This window comes from Microcaecilia unicolor, chromosome 1, assembly GCF_901765095.1.
Source record: "Microcaecilia unicolor chromosome 1, aMicUni1.1, whole genome shotgun sequence".
NCBI lineage: Eukaryota > Metazoa > Chordata > Amphibia > Gymnophiona > Siphonopidae > Microcaecilia > Microcaecilia unicolor.
This window is the reverse complement of record NC_044031.1, coordinates 259,045,593-259,063,503: the sequence shown is the minus strand read 5'-3', so window position 1 is coordinate 259,063,503 and position 17,911 is coordinate 259,045,593. Positions and strand designations below refer to the sequence as shown.

General features: G+C 41.7%; 1 protein-coding gene across 4 annotated transcripts in view; it reads right to left on the bottom strand.

The window, feature by feature from the left end:
* Positions 1-17,911, bottom strand: part of RBMS3 (RNA binding motif single stranded interacting protein 3) — a 1,285,867-nt gene that overhangs the window by 883,841 nt on the left and 384,115 nt on the right. The gene's annotated exons all lie outside the window — the stretch shown is intronic.

Genomic DNA, 17,911 nt, shown 5'->3' with positions numbered 1-17,911 from the left:
AAGTTATTTTACCATGATTTCTGGGCCCTAACGTGACTTGTGGTGCTTCACCACAAGTTATGTTGAGGTATTTGTATTGTAATATGATTCAAAACATGAATTTGCATATTTTGTATTTCATTACCACCCAACCTGCGGAGACTTAAATTTTACCATGGTATTTTTGGTCAGACAGCATTAACGCCGTTTAAGTTGCTTTAAGACCCAAAAAGGTGACCTTAAGCCCTAATGCAGCTTGACGAATTCACCCCTTAATGTAATGGCCAAGTGTCATAGTAGCTATACAAAGTGTCAGGCAAAGCAAAATAATTAAAGAATGGCAAAAGTGCCCAGTCTTTGTCTCTGCAAAGCAATTATTAAGTTTCACTAATCAGTGCTGTCTGTACATCGTGCCTGTACTCTACAAACAGTATCTTTAATTGGTTGGATTAGATGCTGGTAGGACCAATTAGACATTCACCATCAAGTGGGGTTCTGACATGCAGCATCTTTGACACATTATGACAGAGTCCAGTTATGGAATGCAATGTTTTGTCTTAATTGGTAGCTCTGCACAGATAATGGTTTGCTTCAGGCAAGAAGCCTCAGGCTGGTTTTAGTCAGTACACAGTATAGGAATAAGCATATTGCCTATGATGTTTAACATACAAGAAACAGAATGGCAAACTGCTGTGTTAGGTCCAGGATACTGTGCAGACAGCAGCAGCCATGTTAGTTTGGCTTAGTTTGGTTCCATGAAACACATAAAATGGTGATCTAGGCTATGTACTACATTTCTTGGTTTGGATCAAAGCCCTTCTATAAGAGATCTATGGCACTGATATTAATCACCGACAGAAGGTCTTCATTCTTGCTCTTCATAAAAGGAATTGGCAAGGCTGTCCCTTGCTTCCTCTGTAGTTTGTATTAGCCCTGGAGCCTTCTGTTTGCAGAATGTGGCTTCATAAGAATATTAGCACAGCTATAGTCAACAGGATAGAGAATTAAAAAAAAAATGTATACAGATAATACTCAGATCAGAGTGGAAAAGCCAGAGTGCAATACTACTACAGTATGTTTATGGTTTATTGTTTAGATTCTGTTTTTATCCAAGGCAGAGTTCAATAATAATAATAATCATACTTTTGGAACATATTTATTTATTAGGATTTATTTACCGCCTTTTTGAAGGAATTCACTCAAGTCAGTGTACAGTAAGAATAAGTCAAACATGAGCAATAGGCAATTACAGCAGTAAAAATATTCAAGTAACAATACAAAGTATGGCATGGTATACTACTTGCAATGACTACACAATACGAAATAGAACATTATAATTGGTAGTGAAGGGTAAGGCAAAGTTGTAACATATATATTATTTATTATTATTATTATTAGCATTTGTAAAGCGCTACCAGATGCACGCAGCGCTGAACACCTGATGAGTAAGAAAGTAGGAAGAATTAGAAAGTAAGGTGACTGATTTGAAGAAAGTTGCACATGAGGTCAGAGAGATGGTTAAATATCATCTCAGCTAGGGTAGGAGTGGATAAACATGTCCCGCTGCAGCATGTGCAGCCCGAGTCAATCCTTGTTTGTGTGAGTGAGACTAACAAGTTAGTTACTTCTTCCATTAAAGGCTTAGTTGAAGAGCCAAGCTTTCACCTGCTTCCTGAAGTACTGCCACACTTTGACAGACCAAAGGTCCATCAAGCCCAGCATCCTGTTTCCAACTGTGGCCAATCCAGGTCACAAATACCTGGCAAGATCCAGAAAAAATTTAATACATTTTATGCTACTCATCCCAGAAATAAGCAGTGGATTTTCCCCAAGTCAATTTAATAATGGTCTATGGACTTTTCCTTTAGGAAGTCGTCCAGACCATTTTTAAACCCCTCTAAGCTAACTGCCTTTACCACATTTTCTGGCAACGAATTCCAGAGTTTAATTACACATAGAGTGAAGAAAAAAATTCTCTGATTCGTATTAAATTTACTAATTCATTGCATGCTCCCTAGTCCTAGTATCTACCTGTTCCACTCCACTCATTATTTTATAGACTTCTATCATATCTCCCCTCAGCCGTCTTTTGTCCAAGCTAAAGAGCCCTAGCCACTTCAGCCTTTCCTCCTTATGTCCCCTCTGCAGTTGTAACAAATGGAAAGATAAGATACCATAGGGAGCAATTTTTTAACTTCATGCACACTATAGATGTCTCAATGCCACATGCTGAGTGCTAACTCTATAGCAGCATTTGTATGTGTAGAATATTATTTATTCATTTATTTATTTATTTATTTATTGGTATTTATTAATTATCTTAATGAAGAGATTCACCCAAGGTGGTGTACAGCAGGTAATTTAACTTACAATTCTGTTAACAGCATAATAATAGTGAAATAACCAAGAATAAACATGAATACAATAAATGAGGTAAACTTGAAAAAAGTAGATTGAAGCCTAATAATAGAACTACCATGAAACAGGATCAAAGATATACACATTTAACAGCACTGGAATTCAAATACCAGAGATATAATACAATGTTAGCATAATACTAATGATACACCTAATAAGTATGCATTATAACATTCAACTAACATAGATATGATGCTAACGATTTTCTGTAATATGGCTTACCATATAGCTGAGGGACCAAGAGCAGATATATAATGGGAACAAGATGCGTGGTAGTGAGTCAGTTGGGATAATTTGTTGGTTAGCTAAACTCAAGACACTTTTGTTGCATAGTTAGGCAAGATATAAGGAACTGATCTAAGTTACAGTTTGTGTAGGAAGCTAGCCAGGTGCAGAATGCGTGTATAGTCAATTATGCTGTGTATTAAAGACTTGGGAGAAGAGCCAGGTTTTCACCTGCTTCCTGAAGTAGAGGTAGTCTTCAGTTATACATAGCCCCTCTGGGAGTAAATTCCAGAGCGTGGGGGCTCACATCGTACAATTTCTTTTGATGAAGGTACAGATAGTGAGGATCATTGAGAGGACCATAGAGGTCTCAAAGGTGTGGAAAGAGCTAACTTATTCTTTAAGTACTCTGGCCCATTTTGTCTGAGGACCTTGAAAATCAGACATAGTTTTAAATTTAGCCCTGTAAGGTACTGGTAGCCAGGGTAGCTTTTGCAGGAAGGGTGCAATGTGTTCACACCACTTGCAGCCTTCTATTTGTCATGCTGCAACGTTCTGAATTAGTTGGAGCTGATACAAACTCTTTTTGGCTTGACTAATGTACAAGGCATTACAGTAGTCTAGTCGTGATGTTAACATGGCATGGGCCATTGTGGTCAGACTCATCTTTTCAATATTTTGAGAGAGATTTTGTAGCTGCCATAGGAGATAGAAACAATTTTTGAAGGTTGTTTGAATTTGTGGGATCAGATTAGAGAGCTGCACGGCTTCCGTCCCCGCGGGAATCCCGCGGAACCCGCGGGATTCCCACGGGGACGGAGGCAGTTCCTGTGGGGTTCCCGCGGGGGTGGAAGCAGTTCTGCGGGGTTCCCGCGGGGATGGAGGCAGTTCCTGCGGGGTTCCCACGGGGATGGAACCAGTTCTGTGGGCTTCCCGTGGAAGTGTAAGCTGCACCTGCACCAGCCTCTCATCTACCGAATACCAATTTATTTGAGTGCTGTCTCCTCCTCCTCCTCCTCCTCTTCTTCCTTGCTTTAACAGCATAAATGTGGAAAGTCTTCCATTAAGGAGGTGGTAGAGTCACAAATGATGACGGAATTCAAAAAGGCGTGGGATGAACACAGAGGATCTCTAATTAGAAAATGGAAGTTATATAAAAGCTAACCTTAAATGGCTGCATGTGTGTGGATGTGTCAAGTGACACTTAGATGGCGACTCTGGCTGTGATGAACTAGAGCTGATACCTGGCAGACTTGTATGGTTTGTGTCTCATACATGGCAATCTGGTTTAGAATGGGCTGGAAAGGGCTTAGACAGCAACTTCAGTGGCTGGAACATGAGGACAGTGCTGGACAGACTTTTATGGTCTGTGTCCCACAAATGAGAACATGAATAGGCTGGAGTGGGCTTCAATGGCAACTCCAGTAGTTGGAACATAAGGATAGGGCCAGAAAGACTTCTGAGGTTTTTGTTCCAGAAACACGAAAGAAAGACCATAATCAAGTATATAATATCACACTTGTTGATTTAATGATGAATTGATCATGAGTGTGACTATTGGGCAGAGTGGATGGACCGTTCAGGTCTATTTGCTGTCACTTACTATGTTACTATTAATCCTCTTTGCTCCCAGGCTGGTGCACAGACCTCAGCTCTGACACAGGCACAAGAATCAGATGTCACCTGACCTACTGGCGCTTGCATGTGGCGACCTCTCAGCACACACTGCCAGTGAATCAGAGACAAATCTTACATGTGCGCACCAGAGTGTTCCAAGTTCCAACTTCCGTTCCTTCCTTGCCTACAGTGCTGTGGCTGAAATCCAGAGAGAGACTGAGGGAGCTGACTGGAACTTTCTTTTATGTACTATTAAATTCTTACAGGGATGGGTGGGGATGGGTTAAATTCTTGTGGGGACGGGTTGGGATGGTTTAAATTTTTGCGGGGATGGGTGGGGATGGGTAAGATTCCAGTGGGGATGGGTGGGGACGGGTAAGATTCCAGCAGGGACGGGCGGGGATGGGTAAGATTTCTGTCCCCGTGCAACTCTCTAGATCAGATTGAGTGATGAGTCTTGCAGTGTCCCAAGATTCCTAACCTGTGATTGTAGGGGGAGTTCATACTTCCCAAAAGGTATTTTGAATTTGGGTATTTGTTGCCGTGGGTTTGGTACCCAAAGAATCTCAGTTTTATTTGGGTTCAGGCAAAGCTTGTTGTTGTTTGACCATTCCTGAGTTGTGGTTAGGCAGGCAGTCAGTTTACTCAGAGCTGTGGGTAGATATGGTTCAATGGGTATGAGAAGTTGCACATTTTCAGCATTGATGTAGAATTTTCTGTCCATTGACTGAAGCAGTTCAGACAGTGGCTTGAAGATAGATATTAAATAAAATGGGAGACAGTATGGATCCCTGTGGCACCCCACAGTCCAGTGCCCATGGTGATGATGTGCTGTTGCTGAACAGAGCTGATTGTTGCCTTTACCATACTCGGGGCATGTATATTGTTTCACTGCAACATGGATTCTCTGGTGGACTGTGAGGCTGTCCTCAATGATGCTTTTACCACACTTTCTATATGCAACTATTTTAACTTCTGAATGGATTCTATGGTTCATTGCTAGACCAGTCCACCAGAGAATCCATGTTGCAATGAAACAGTGGTGGTAAAGTGTGGTAAAGGCTTTAGGCAGAAGGCAGACCTCACAATACACAAGAAAATTCACAATAGAGTGAAACCATTTGCATGTTCTGATTGTGGTAAAATGTTTGGTTGGAAAGAAAGCCTCACACAGCATCAGAGAATCCACACAGGGATGAAGCCATTAACATGCACTGAGGAGGTAAAAGCTTCAGTTGCATTGGGACACATAATTAGGGAATGTACAATCTTTCTATGAAGTACGAAAAATAGCACTCTGGTATTTAGTTATATGTAATGAGACTTCCTTTTTATTTATAGATCTGAATTCAAAGCCCAAATCTACTGATAAACAATAGACACAAGACTCAGATGTTATAAAAATCAGAAATCTTGGCATCAGATAGAATAATGGAAAAGTGACATCCCAGGAAAGCAATAGGACACCCTAGGGGGGCACTGCAGTGGACTTCATAAAATGCTCCCAGGTACACATCTCACCATTGCTCCCTTACCTTGTCTGCTAAGCCCCCCAAAACACACTACCCCAACTGTACACCACTACCATAGCCCAAGTGGGTACAGTGGGTTTCTGGTGAGTTTTGGAGGGCTCACAGTTTCCTCCTCAAGTGTAACAGGTAGGGGGAGGTAGGAGCCTGGGTCCACCTGTTTGCAGTGCACTGCACCCACCACCAGACTACTCCAGAGACCTGCATGCTATTCTGATGGACCTGAGTATAACATCTGAGCATGGCACAGAGGCTGGCAAGCAATGTTTTCCATCACATTTTTTGGGGGGTGGGAGGGATTAGTGACCACTGGGGGAATAAGGGGAGGCCATTTCTGATTCCGTCCAGTGGTCATCTGGTTATTTAGAGCACCTTTTTGTGCCTTATTCATTATAAAAACAGATCTAGCTCAAAACGTCTAAGTTTTAGTCCTGGTCAGTTTTGTTTTGTTCCATTATGGCTGAAAAAGTCTAAGTCTTAGGAATGCCCAAGTTCCACCCTGAACACACCCCTAGCACTCCCCCTTGAGATTTGGACACACTTCTGAAGTACTTCAGAGGAAAAATGTCTGAAAATTGTTTTAAAAATGCTGATTTGGACATTTTTGTGAGAAAAACATCCAAATGCAGACTTATGCCACTTTTTGGACGTTTTTCTCTTTTGAAAATGAGCCCGACAGTAACATAGTAAATAACAACAGCAAAGCCCACTGCAGCTTATCTAAATCCATCTTGTCATCTGTGTAAAAGTCTGCCCGGCACTGTCCTTGTGTTCCAAATTACTGGAGTTTACGTCAAAGCCCTCTCCTGCCCATCCTAAACTGGATTGCCGTATACGGGACCCAGACTGTACAAGCTTGCCCAACTTGGGAATGATGAGCGAGTTGATCATGATACAAATGATATAAAAGATCACAATGCAGATGATACAAAAGTATTCAAAGAAACTGTAGGAGGATTTTGGAAAGCATGAAGACTGGGCATCCAATTGGCAGATAAATTTAATATGATGCATATTGGGACAAATAACCCAATTATAGCTACATGATGCTAAGTTACACATTAGGAGTTACCACCAAGGAAAAAGATTTAGACATCATCAGCATAGGGATGGGATGGAAAGACATGCTGAATGTCATTCAGCACATGCACAGATGTGTGTTGATACAAATTCTTTTTTTTTTCTGCTCAGACCTGCGCACAGCTGTAACTGCCTTAGCATAGAATCATCACCTCCTTTGTTCTTTTTTTGTTTGTTACCTGTGCTCTGCAAGGTGGCAATGAAAAAGTTTGTGGGTCCCATATGCTTGCAGAAAAAAAAAACAGGCATTGATTCTCACAGACGCTACTGCAGAAGAATGAGCTACTAACCCTTCTTAGACTTGGCATTAAAGTCCAAGGGGCCTTTTACTAAGCTGCGGTAGGCTCTATGCACATGCAGCAGTAATTTCAGATTTGGCACACGCCCATAATGCATGGACAAATTATTTACTTATTTCCTCCTACGCATGCCGTTTACGGTGCTAATCGGCACTTGGCGTGCGCCGATTGGTCACCGCGTGTGTAGCGCGTGAGCCTTTACCACTAGATCCATGGGTGGTGTTAAGGTTTCAGGCTAATTTTGGGTGCACACTGATTTCATTTTTACTACAGGCCTTTTCCCGTCCCATTAAAAAAAAGTCCTTTTTTTGTAAATGCAATAAAAACTGGCCTGGCGCATGCCCAATACATGCACCTACACTACCGTAGGCCACTTTTTACCACAGCTTAGTAAAAGGGCCCCCAGCCTTTAAGTCATTTGCTCACTTCTCTGCATTGGTGCAAAATAGCTAATTTATTTATTTGTTTGTTTAGGCATTTATATCCCACACTTTCCCGCCCATGGGCAGGCTCAATGTGGCTTACATTAGTTCAAAAGGCTAACAGCAGTATAAAAGGACACTTCAATCTAGAAATAAACAAACAGACACATTAAGGGCGAGGTAGTTGGTGGGGAGAGACAGAGGGAGAGAAGTGAGAAAGGAGGTAAGGAATGCAGTATGGTCGCATAACATAATGGGTCAGACGACATTAAGGCAGTGCGGAGCTGCAGTATAAGCTGTCCTGAATAAAGCGGTCTTCAGGGAGTTTCTGAAAGCCTGTTGTTCGGAGGTAGCTTTTATTGAGTTTGGTAAACCATTCCACAAACGTGCACTGATGTAGGGAAAGGTAGATGCATGGCTGGTTTTATACTTGAGGCCATTGCACGAGGGGTAATGGAGATGTAAATAGGATCGGGAAGATTTGCTCAAGTTCCTTGGTGGCAACAGGATAAGATTATCCATATAAGCTGGAGCTTTGCCGTGAAGGATTTTGTGAATTTTGAATGTTATACGTTCCTTGACAGGTAGCCAGTGCAGTTTTTCTCGTAGTGGTCTGGAGCTGACAAACTTCGATTAACCTCATTACCATGGTTTTAAATATGCTGTGCATTAGTGTCTAAGGTGAGGCTTTGTGCAGTTAGCTTGTCCCTTCCTGAACTGTGTTGTGTACCCACAACATTGTGTGCTAAAACCACACTAACCCTGAGCAAAGCTTGAGTACATTTTTTTGTTTGTTTGTTTTTTTGCAGTCAAGCCTTGGTTGCCCCAATTCTGTCTTTTAACTACTCATCAGTCCACAAGATTTTTTAGTAGACTGAATGCAATCTTATCTAAATAGTTTTGGAATGGGAAAAGGCTGAGAATTATATGGGAGAGGTTGGCACTCCAAGGAGAGGAATAGGAAGCTGCCAACCCATATTGAAAGTGTTATTGTTGGGCAGAAATCTGTAGGGTGCTTAAAGTGTATAATGACATGTCAAATCAGGTGCAGTGGACTGTGTTAGAGCAAAGTTATCCTGGCAATTGCAAATTGTTTCACCTGCAGGAAATATTTTACGGAATGGGTATAATTTATTTTGTCTCTACAAGAAATCATCCTTTTTTCTCACTTCTATTCAGACACTGGCAGGTAGCGAGGAAGAAATTAGAAGTGCAAGGATGTTCCTTTACATTATTTCCTCTTCTCTGGGCCTGAGTACAGGAAAGCTGGAGTAGGAAAGTGGACAAGTAAGGAATTAAAAAATGGTTACAATTATTTCAAGAAGAAATTTTTCTTTTAGAAAACGGGAGGAGTTCTTCTTTATTTTCATTACCTGCAACTCAGATATTTTGCAATTAACCATGAAATTGCTCCAAGCCTACCCGGAGATTCCACTAAGCTAGAGGGTAGCTATTTTAAACAGATGATGATTAGGCTATATACTCATAATTCCCTTCTGGAATTCAGATCAGCTAGTATCTACCAGGAAATAAGCTTTTAGTTATGCTGGGCCAAAATTATGCAATGATTGACCTTAGGTTGTTACATGAGGAAAGAAATTATCTTCATTTTAGAAAATATCTAAAAGCATGAGAGATTTTTGTTATTTAGATTGGTTATTACATTCTATTTCTTAAGAATTTTTATTTAACTTGTATTGTAAACTGTTTTGATGTAATATATATTGTTAAAGGTAATATATCATAGCAACTTTAGCACATTAATCTTATTATGAGTGTTATCTCTCTTATTTGAATAGGCTAACTAGATCATATACTCCAGCATGGACCAGGGGCGTAGGCAGATTTCGGCGGGAGGGGGGTCCAGAGCCAGAGGTGAGGGGCACATTTTAGCCCCCTTCGGCACCACTGACCCCCTCCCCCACCATTTTGACCCCCTGCTGCCGCCGCCACCACCAACTTTGACCCCCCCCCCCTCCGGCACCAATCCTTTCGACCCCTCCCTTCCCGCCACCACCAATCCTCCCCTGCCGCCGCCGTCACCGTCGGATACCTTTGCTGGGGGGGGGACCCCAACCCCCGCCAGCCGAAGTTCTCTTCTCCGGCGCGGCCGCATTGCTGGCTGATCTGCAAGGTTTCATTCTGTTTCTGAACGAAGCCTTGCAGATCAGCAACGTAGCCGCACCAGAGAAGAGGACATCGTCGGTGGGGGTTAGGGTCCCCCACCAGCAAAGTTACCCGACGGCGGCGGCAACGGGTTGACAATAGGAGGGGGTCAAGAGGTCATCGGCAGGGGGGGCAAGGCCAAATCTATGGGGGCCCATGCCTCCGTGGCCCTACGTAGCTACCCCACTGGCATGGACATTAAGGTCTTTGCAAGATTTTAGGATGGGCTTGCCCCTATTTCTAAAGCTTGTTGGGACCAACTGTTTATCAACAAAATGAAACTGAAAATTTTGAGGACACAGAGAACAAATCTAATAATGGCCTGGATAGATGTGAGAAGGCCTTTGAACCACTACCTCATACCTGAATGTTGCAGTGTTTGAAAATGTTCGGAATTAGTGAAAACATCCAGAATATGCTCAAAAAAGGCACAAAACAATTGACAACAACTTTGTTAGTAAACGGACAAGAACTGGGAAACATGAACATCGGAAGGGGAATATTCCTAGGGGATTCACTATCACCCTGGCTATTCAATATCGATTTAATCCCCTTACCTTGCATCTCAAACAAAACAAATTAGGCTATGAAATGTCGGAACAGAGTAGAAAAATATCTTACTTATTGTATACGAATGATTTAAATCTTTTTTAAAGTTGAAATTGAAGCACTGCTGAACACAGTAAGAATTTACAGTGAATTATTATCATCATTATTGGGTCTAATATTCAAAAGGTTTAACTAAGTGGGAGAGGCTCCTCTCCTGCCCGGTTAAACCCATCCAGCAATATTCTGTGGCACTTAAGCAGGTAGTGCTGCTGAATATTACCTCTGACCACCCAGGCATTGTCTGGTTAGTACTGGGGCAGTGTGGGGAAGAACTAACCAGTCTGCTAACCAGCTAAGCAAGCATGGTATGGGGTTTGCATCACAAGATGTAAGAAAAGAGACTTGAGGGCCTGAACATGTACACCGCGGAGGAAAAGAGGGACAGGGGTGATATGATACAGACTTTCAAATATTTGAAAGGTATTACTATACAAACAAACCTTTTCCAAAGGAAGGAAAGTGGTAAAAATAGCGAACATAACATTGTGCCATCAGAAGTGAACATTGAGTTGTGTATTATCTTTCCAATTTGATAGCACAGATTTAAGGGTGATTGCAACCAGTACATCAAACAGGGGTCTTCAAAATACATTTCAATCATTGTCTACGGTTTATATTATTGTAAGTTGCATACTTATATTTATGATTAAGAGACATAAATAGCTGTGTTGCTACCTGATATCTTTCTTGAATGCTCTAATGCTGATTGCCATATTATCTTTAGGCATTCATTATATACTTTATTCTCTGTTAAACCTTTGTAATGAAAGTTGATTGCTTTCTCTTGTTTCTAATGTTTTTATATTTGCAAAAATTCAATAAAAAATCTTGAAAATAGAAGACATGGATATACCATTGTCAGCTCGGTTTGTTGCCCCGTGAGATATCTCTCAAGTCTCACGCTGGAGGCCTCTTAAATCTCCACATTATAGTGGGCCTCCAACCCCCCTTATGGAAATTCCCATCTATATGCATATTTCCCCTCCCCCTGAGCACCAGTGTGGCCATGGAGTGATGTACAAGTACTGCCATCAGTGAGGACCCCAAAACAGCTAGCACGAGTACCTCACAAATAGAGGCCCCCAAACCAAGGTTTCCCACCTTGATGCTTGTAAACTGCGTTTCTCCAACAGAGGTGGCCAGAAGGAAGGGTGGCTCCGACAGGGTCTCCTGCCATCTCCCAGCCATCTGTAGGACACATAGGCATGGGGCCAAACACATACCCACATCCCTGACAAAAACAGTAACAATGGCCCCATCCGTGCAACAGCATAGTGTCATACTACCTCCCAGCCAGTGCCTGCTCACTCAGGGTCAGAACCCATTCTGCTCTGATATTGCCCCCAGGGTTCCCTGCTATGTCATCTCATTGGTGCCACACCTCAGATATATCCCTCAGGTAACAACAACTTACCCCAGTTATCCCTGTCCTTGCCTTCAGATAGCCAGCTGCACCACTTTGCAAGCCATTTAGGATAAGTTGATCTCAATTGCAAAACTTTTAAACACACAGGGCACCCTCCAACTGCCAAATATCCTGCCCAGGACCAGCCTGCCCTGGATCATGCTGCCCAGGACCAGCCCTCCCAAGATCAGGCTTCCCAGGACCAGTGCACCCTGGATCAGTCTGCCAAGGACCTGGGCACCCCTGAGAAAGCATGAGAGAAAATGATAATGGACCATGGGCCCTGGGAAGTGCCAGTCACCCAATAATAGGCCCATAGTCAGCAACATCTGGAGCCAAGGAGGGGGGAGGACCCCTGAAAGGACATTCTTCCACTGGATGGGGAAGAAGGGGCGCTGTCTCAGCCCCACTCCCAGAAGCTATGCTGGAGGGCACAACAACTGAGGGCTGTCCTGAAATGTCTGCCACGTCTGCTGGTGGGCCCACCCAAACTGACACCCTTGTCCCTTTCCAGCCCTATCAAAATGGAACCTAGTAAGGCATTCCTGGTCAGTGAGGCCCAGAAAGCAAATGTGGGGCCTAAGTACTCTGGGATCTGAGTATATCCTCCTGGTCTTCCTTCCCAACTCTCATCCACATCCAGCAAAGTGTCAGTTACAATAGCATTCAGCACATCCATGATTGATATGCAGGTGTCTCACCACCACAGGTGCAAACCACTGACCCCAGAAACACCATTGTATACACTTTCACCTACTGTACATCATGAGACCCAGCACCAGAACCCACACTAGCACATAGTCATGAGTCACACACCAGCTGCTCAAAACACTCACTCTCCTACCACCAACAAACAATCCAGACATACACTGCTGCAGCACTAAGCACTCAATCTTCCACCACCAGCAAGCAGTCATCACACACATAGCTGCAGCACACAGCACAGTGACAAACTGGGAATGAACAAACAGAGGGGCAAGATACTGAGGAAGGGATGGGTATGACAGGGGGAAAGCAGGTGTGGGCAAGGAGTTGAGAAGTGAGTCACAGAGGAGACAAGGAAGCAAATGTGAGGGTCACAATATTAGGACTAGGGCAAACAGGCTCAGTAATCCTCCACTCTTTCTCACAAACAACCACTTTCTACCTCTCCACTCTCCAACTCAAATGAGTCTAAAGACAGGTTTAGCCTTACCCTAGATGCTTTTAAAGCAGGTCTAATTCTGAACATTTTCTTTCTGCCCCCAGGAAGTCATTTTGCTATCCATTATGGGCAGAAAACGTTCATCACGTAACACCACCCATGTCACACGCACAAAATGCCCTTTCTGGGAACGTTTTCTTTAAAGCGACTAACAGACGAACAATTTTTTTTTGTTTGATTATATGCTTTAGACGCTTTTCTGCAAGAAATGCGTATATCTGCCTGTTATGCCATTTTTTGGACATTTTTTCTGTTTCGAAAATGTGCACCTTTATTATTATCATCCTTAAATTCATGTTGTGAAATTCATTGTCCAATTTGTCTGCTATTGAAGTGCCTCAACTATGGTAATTTTCTCTTGCAGCTTATGGTATTTTCTGCATGATAACAATACATCCCTGATTGGGGTATGTATCAAGAGAAAAAAAAAGGAAAGAATAGCTTTCAAGGCAAATTTAATCCCAAGGAATACACTTTATAAAGAATCCATGAAATGTGCAAGCCAAAAAAAGATACACCATTGTTAACTTCTGAATTTTTCAGTGTAAAACACAAGTCTTTTCATCTTTGTTCTCACTCAGAACAGTTTATATTGTTATCGTTTGGAAATTGCTGGTCTTAGAAACATTAAAACAGAGAAAAATGAAGGCAGATAAAGACTACATGGCCTATCCAGTCTGCCCGTCCATGCTGTCAACTCTCCCTTATAGTCTTAGAGATCCTAAGTACTTGTCAAGCTTTCTTGGATTCAGATATAGTTTTTGCCTCCACCACCTCCACCAGGAGGCCGTTCCATGAATTCACCACCCTTCCATGAAGAAGTATTTCCTCAGGTTACTTCTGAGGCTATCCCCTTTCATCTTCATCCTATGCCACCTTATTTCAGAGCTTCCTTTCAATTGAAAGAGCTTGCCTCCTGTGCATTTATGCCATGTAGGTATTTAAATGACTCTATCATTTCTCCCCTCTCCTTCCTTTCTTCCAAAGTATACATACTAAGATTTTTAAGTCTGTCCCCATGAGCTTTATGACAAAGACTACTGACTATTTTAGTAGCCGCCCTCTGGACCTGTTCACTTCTTTTTGAAGGTGTGGTCTTCAGAACTGTACACAATATTCTAAATGAGTTCTCTCTAGAGTCTTATACAGGAACATCATCACTTCCTTTTACCTACTGGCCATTCCTCTCCGTATGCACCCAAGCATCCTTCCAGGTATAATGTCAATCAGCAAAATACATAGCAATTAAATGAAGTACTATGCACTTTGAAACATAATAAACCAGATATTTTAGAAAGTAAAGGGGAGAAAGGGAATGGGACTTGATATATACCACCTTTCTGTGGTTTTTGCAACTACATTCAAAGTGGTTTACATAGTATATACAGGTACTTATTTGTACCTGGGGCAAGAAGCTACAGAGGAAATTGAACTCAGTTCCCCAGGATCAAAGTCCACTGCACTAACCACTAGGCTACTCCTTCATATAATAATAGCTCACATTTGTAAGTGGCTATTGCATGGTTGCAAATCTCTTCACTGAGTGATCCACATTGCAGATACCATCAACAATCATTTTTTCTTCTATGATGCCTCTGCTCCAAAAGTAGGAAGAATGACAGATGATGTTTAATGTGAGCAAGTGCAATGTGATACATGTGGGAAAGAGAAGCCCAAACTACGTGATGTAAGGTTCCACATTAGGATGCACTGCCTATGAAAAGGATCTAGGTGTCATCGTTGATGATACGTTGAAACCCTCTGCTCAGTGTGCAGCAGTGGCTAAGAAAGAAAATAGAAAGTTAGAAATTATTGGGAAAGGAATTGAAAACAAAAATGAAAATGTTATAATGCCTTTGATTCACTCCGTGGTGTGACTGCACCTCAAATACTGTGTGCAATTCTGGTCACCGCATCTCAAAAAAGATATAGCAGAATTAGGAAAGGTACAAAGAAAGACAACAAAGATGATAAAGGATATGGGATGACTTCCCTATGAGGAAAGCTAAAGTAGCTAAAAGACAAGAATATAAAAATATAGCAGTTTTATTGAAAACAATACACCCAATGGGGCCACATTTTGCCTATCTTGGCTGCATCAGGGGTTGTCAAAAACTGCAGATGAAATAAATAAAAAAGAATTTAACATTTTACTGGTTTCACACGAGGAGTGGCCTAGTGGTTAGGGTGGTGGACTTTGGTCCTGAGGAACTGAGTTCAATTCCCACTTCAGGCACAGGCAGCTCCTTGTGACTCTGGGCAAGTCACTTAACCCTCCATTGCCCCATGTAAGCTGCATTGAGCCTGCCATGAGTGGGAAAGCGTGGGGTACAAATGTAACAAAAAAAAACCCAAACTGATAGCTCAAACCTCTGAAGTCTAAAATATAGACTTCTACTGATAAATGTCAATCAGGCTAGTAAAATGTGGAAGTTCCTTTTTCTGTTTACTCTGCAGTTTTTGACAACTCACGATGCAGCCAAGATAGGCAAAACATGGCCACTTCGAGAGAATTGCTTTCAATAAAATTCAATGTTTATATTTCTGTCTCTTGTGGTGCTATTTCATTGCTTGTACTCTGGACCAGTGGCGTAGCCACAGGTGGGCCTGGGTGGGCCAGGGCCCACTCACTTAGGGCTCACGCCCACCCAACAGTAGCACATGTTTAGCAGTAGCTGGTGGAGATCCCAAGCTCTGTCAGCTGAAGCCTTTCCCTTGATATTAACAAAATTCTACTCTCCACAATACTGGCACTTGCGCATGCTCAGCTTTCAGCGCATGCCTGCTGCAGACTGCCAAGGTGGAAAGAAGCATTTTCCTGCCAGCTGAGATATTTTTTTGGTGGTGGTGGTGGGGGGGGGAGAACATTTGGGGCCCACCCACTTCTTACCTAGGCCCACCCAAAATCTGTTGTCTGACTACGCCCCTGCGGAGTCTGGACCTTGTAGCACCAGCCTCCTCTATTGTTGTTTGTGTTACCCTATCTGTGGGTAAAATTTATACATGTAGGACCGTGATGTGCATAATTTTATAAGCAGAGAACACAAGCATTCTGGGGGGGGGGGGGGGGAAGGGGCTGCGATAGGGATTGAACTTATGCGTCTCTTTCTTTCTTTCTTTCTTTCTTTCTTTCTTTCTTTCTTTCTTTCTTTCTTTCTTTCTTTCTTTCTTTCTTTCTTCCTTCCTTCCTTCCTTTAATTATTTGTGACATTTATATCCCACATTATCCCAAATAAGTTTGAGTTTAATGTGGCTTACAATAAACAGTTATAGGATACATAACAATGAATAATGCATAATGCATTTGTTATAAGAATCCAATTTTACAATACAATATCATGAACATACTGGGATAGCAATGGATGTTTAACATTTAGAAAATCTATTATGAATGAAAAATTGTACATGGAGCAAAGAGAAAGTTAATGGTAAATAGAGTAATAACCAATTCAGGTAATAATTGTTTGAGATATGGGTGTTCTTTGTGAGGGTTTGTTTGAATAGGAACGATTTGAGGATTTTGCGGAATCTAGTACACATTTGTAGTTCCAAAAGCACCCTTCTTATTTTACCCTGGTAAAGTACTGCACAAATAGCAGATGGAACCTGTGTCCATATTTTTTTCCTAATGCTTTTATTGGGGTCTGACAGTATATCATTGTCTTGACCTAGTGGCGTAGGAAATAGGTCATATGACAATCATTCTATTACAAGGGTTAATGTGCCAATTTTAAATGGGCATTAAACAATTTATCATCTAATGTTCAAAATGGCCTAAAACCCTCCTCTCAGGCTTCCTATATCTTTTTTTCCTCTCGGACTTCACATCGTTTCTACTCAACTTTCCTTCTCCAACTTCTCCTGACTTGTCAACATGATGGCCTGCCTATCTGGTGCCTGTCACAGTTTATAGACAAAAAATATATATATATATTGGAATTAAAGCCTCTACACTGAGTCACTTGGAGCAGGGTGCTTCAGACTATCATATGTACATGATGATTCAAAAAAATGAAAAGTGAAAAGGTGGCACTGAAATTTATAGAGCAATATGTCAGCAGGAGCTTCAAGGATTTTTTGTGGGTAGAGTTATCTTTGTATGCAAGGTATTATTAATTTAGTTCGTTTTTATTATTTATTTATTTTTCTTGTTGCATTTATATAGTATCACTAAGATGATTTATGCAATCATTATAAACAATAAAGATCAACCATATGAATATAGCTAACATTAACCTATGTTAACCCCCTCCTACCATTCATTCCTATCAGACTCAGTCAGTAAAGGTCATGTTTTACATAGCTTCCAGAATGCCTTCTGTTTCTTAGCACTTCTCAATTCCAGAGCTAAGTTGTTTCATAATGTTTCTTCTATGCATTGAAAGGCCATCTTTTCTATGTCTCGTAGCCTAAATAGAAAGAGGATGGTATCAAAAGAAAACTTAAATGACCGCATGTTGTTGATATGTTATGATAGGCAGGATTAGTGCTACATCCACAACTCCATTAGTGATGATTTCATACATGTTTGTGTATAATGTTGCATATGTGTAGTAGTACTAACATAAATTATAAGTAGTAGTAGTAGTTGAGAAGTAAGGCCAGAGCTGGGTGGACTTCCACAGTCTGTGTCTTGTATATGGCAAGACAGGTCAGGATGGGCTGGAATAGGCTTTGACGGCAACTTCCAGTTGGGAAGTAAAGCCAGAAGAGAGCAGACTCTGTGGTCTGTGTCACGAAAACAACAAAAGACAGATCAGAATCATATATGCATGTTTTATACCACATTCATATCACAAGTTATGAGGGTGGGTGCTATGTATCTCAATGGAGAAAGGGGGGGGGGCACTCCTTATAGTTGAATTTAATGAGTAAAATGTTTTTAGTTAATAACGTTGTTGGATTGCTGGCTAAATCATGAATTGACAATGAATGTGACAGTTGGACAGACTGGATGG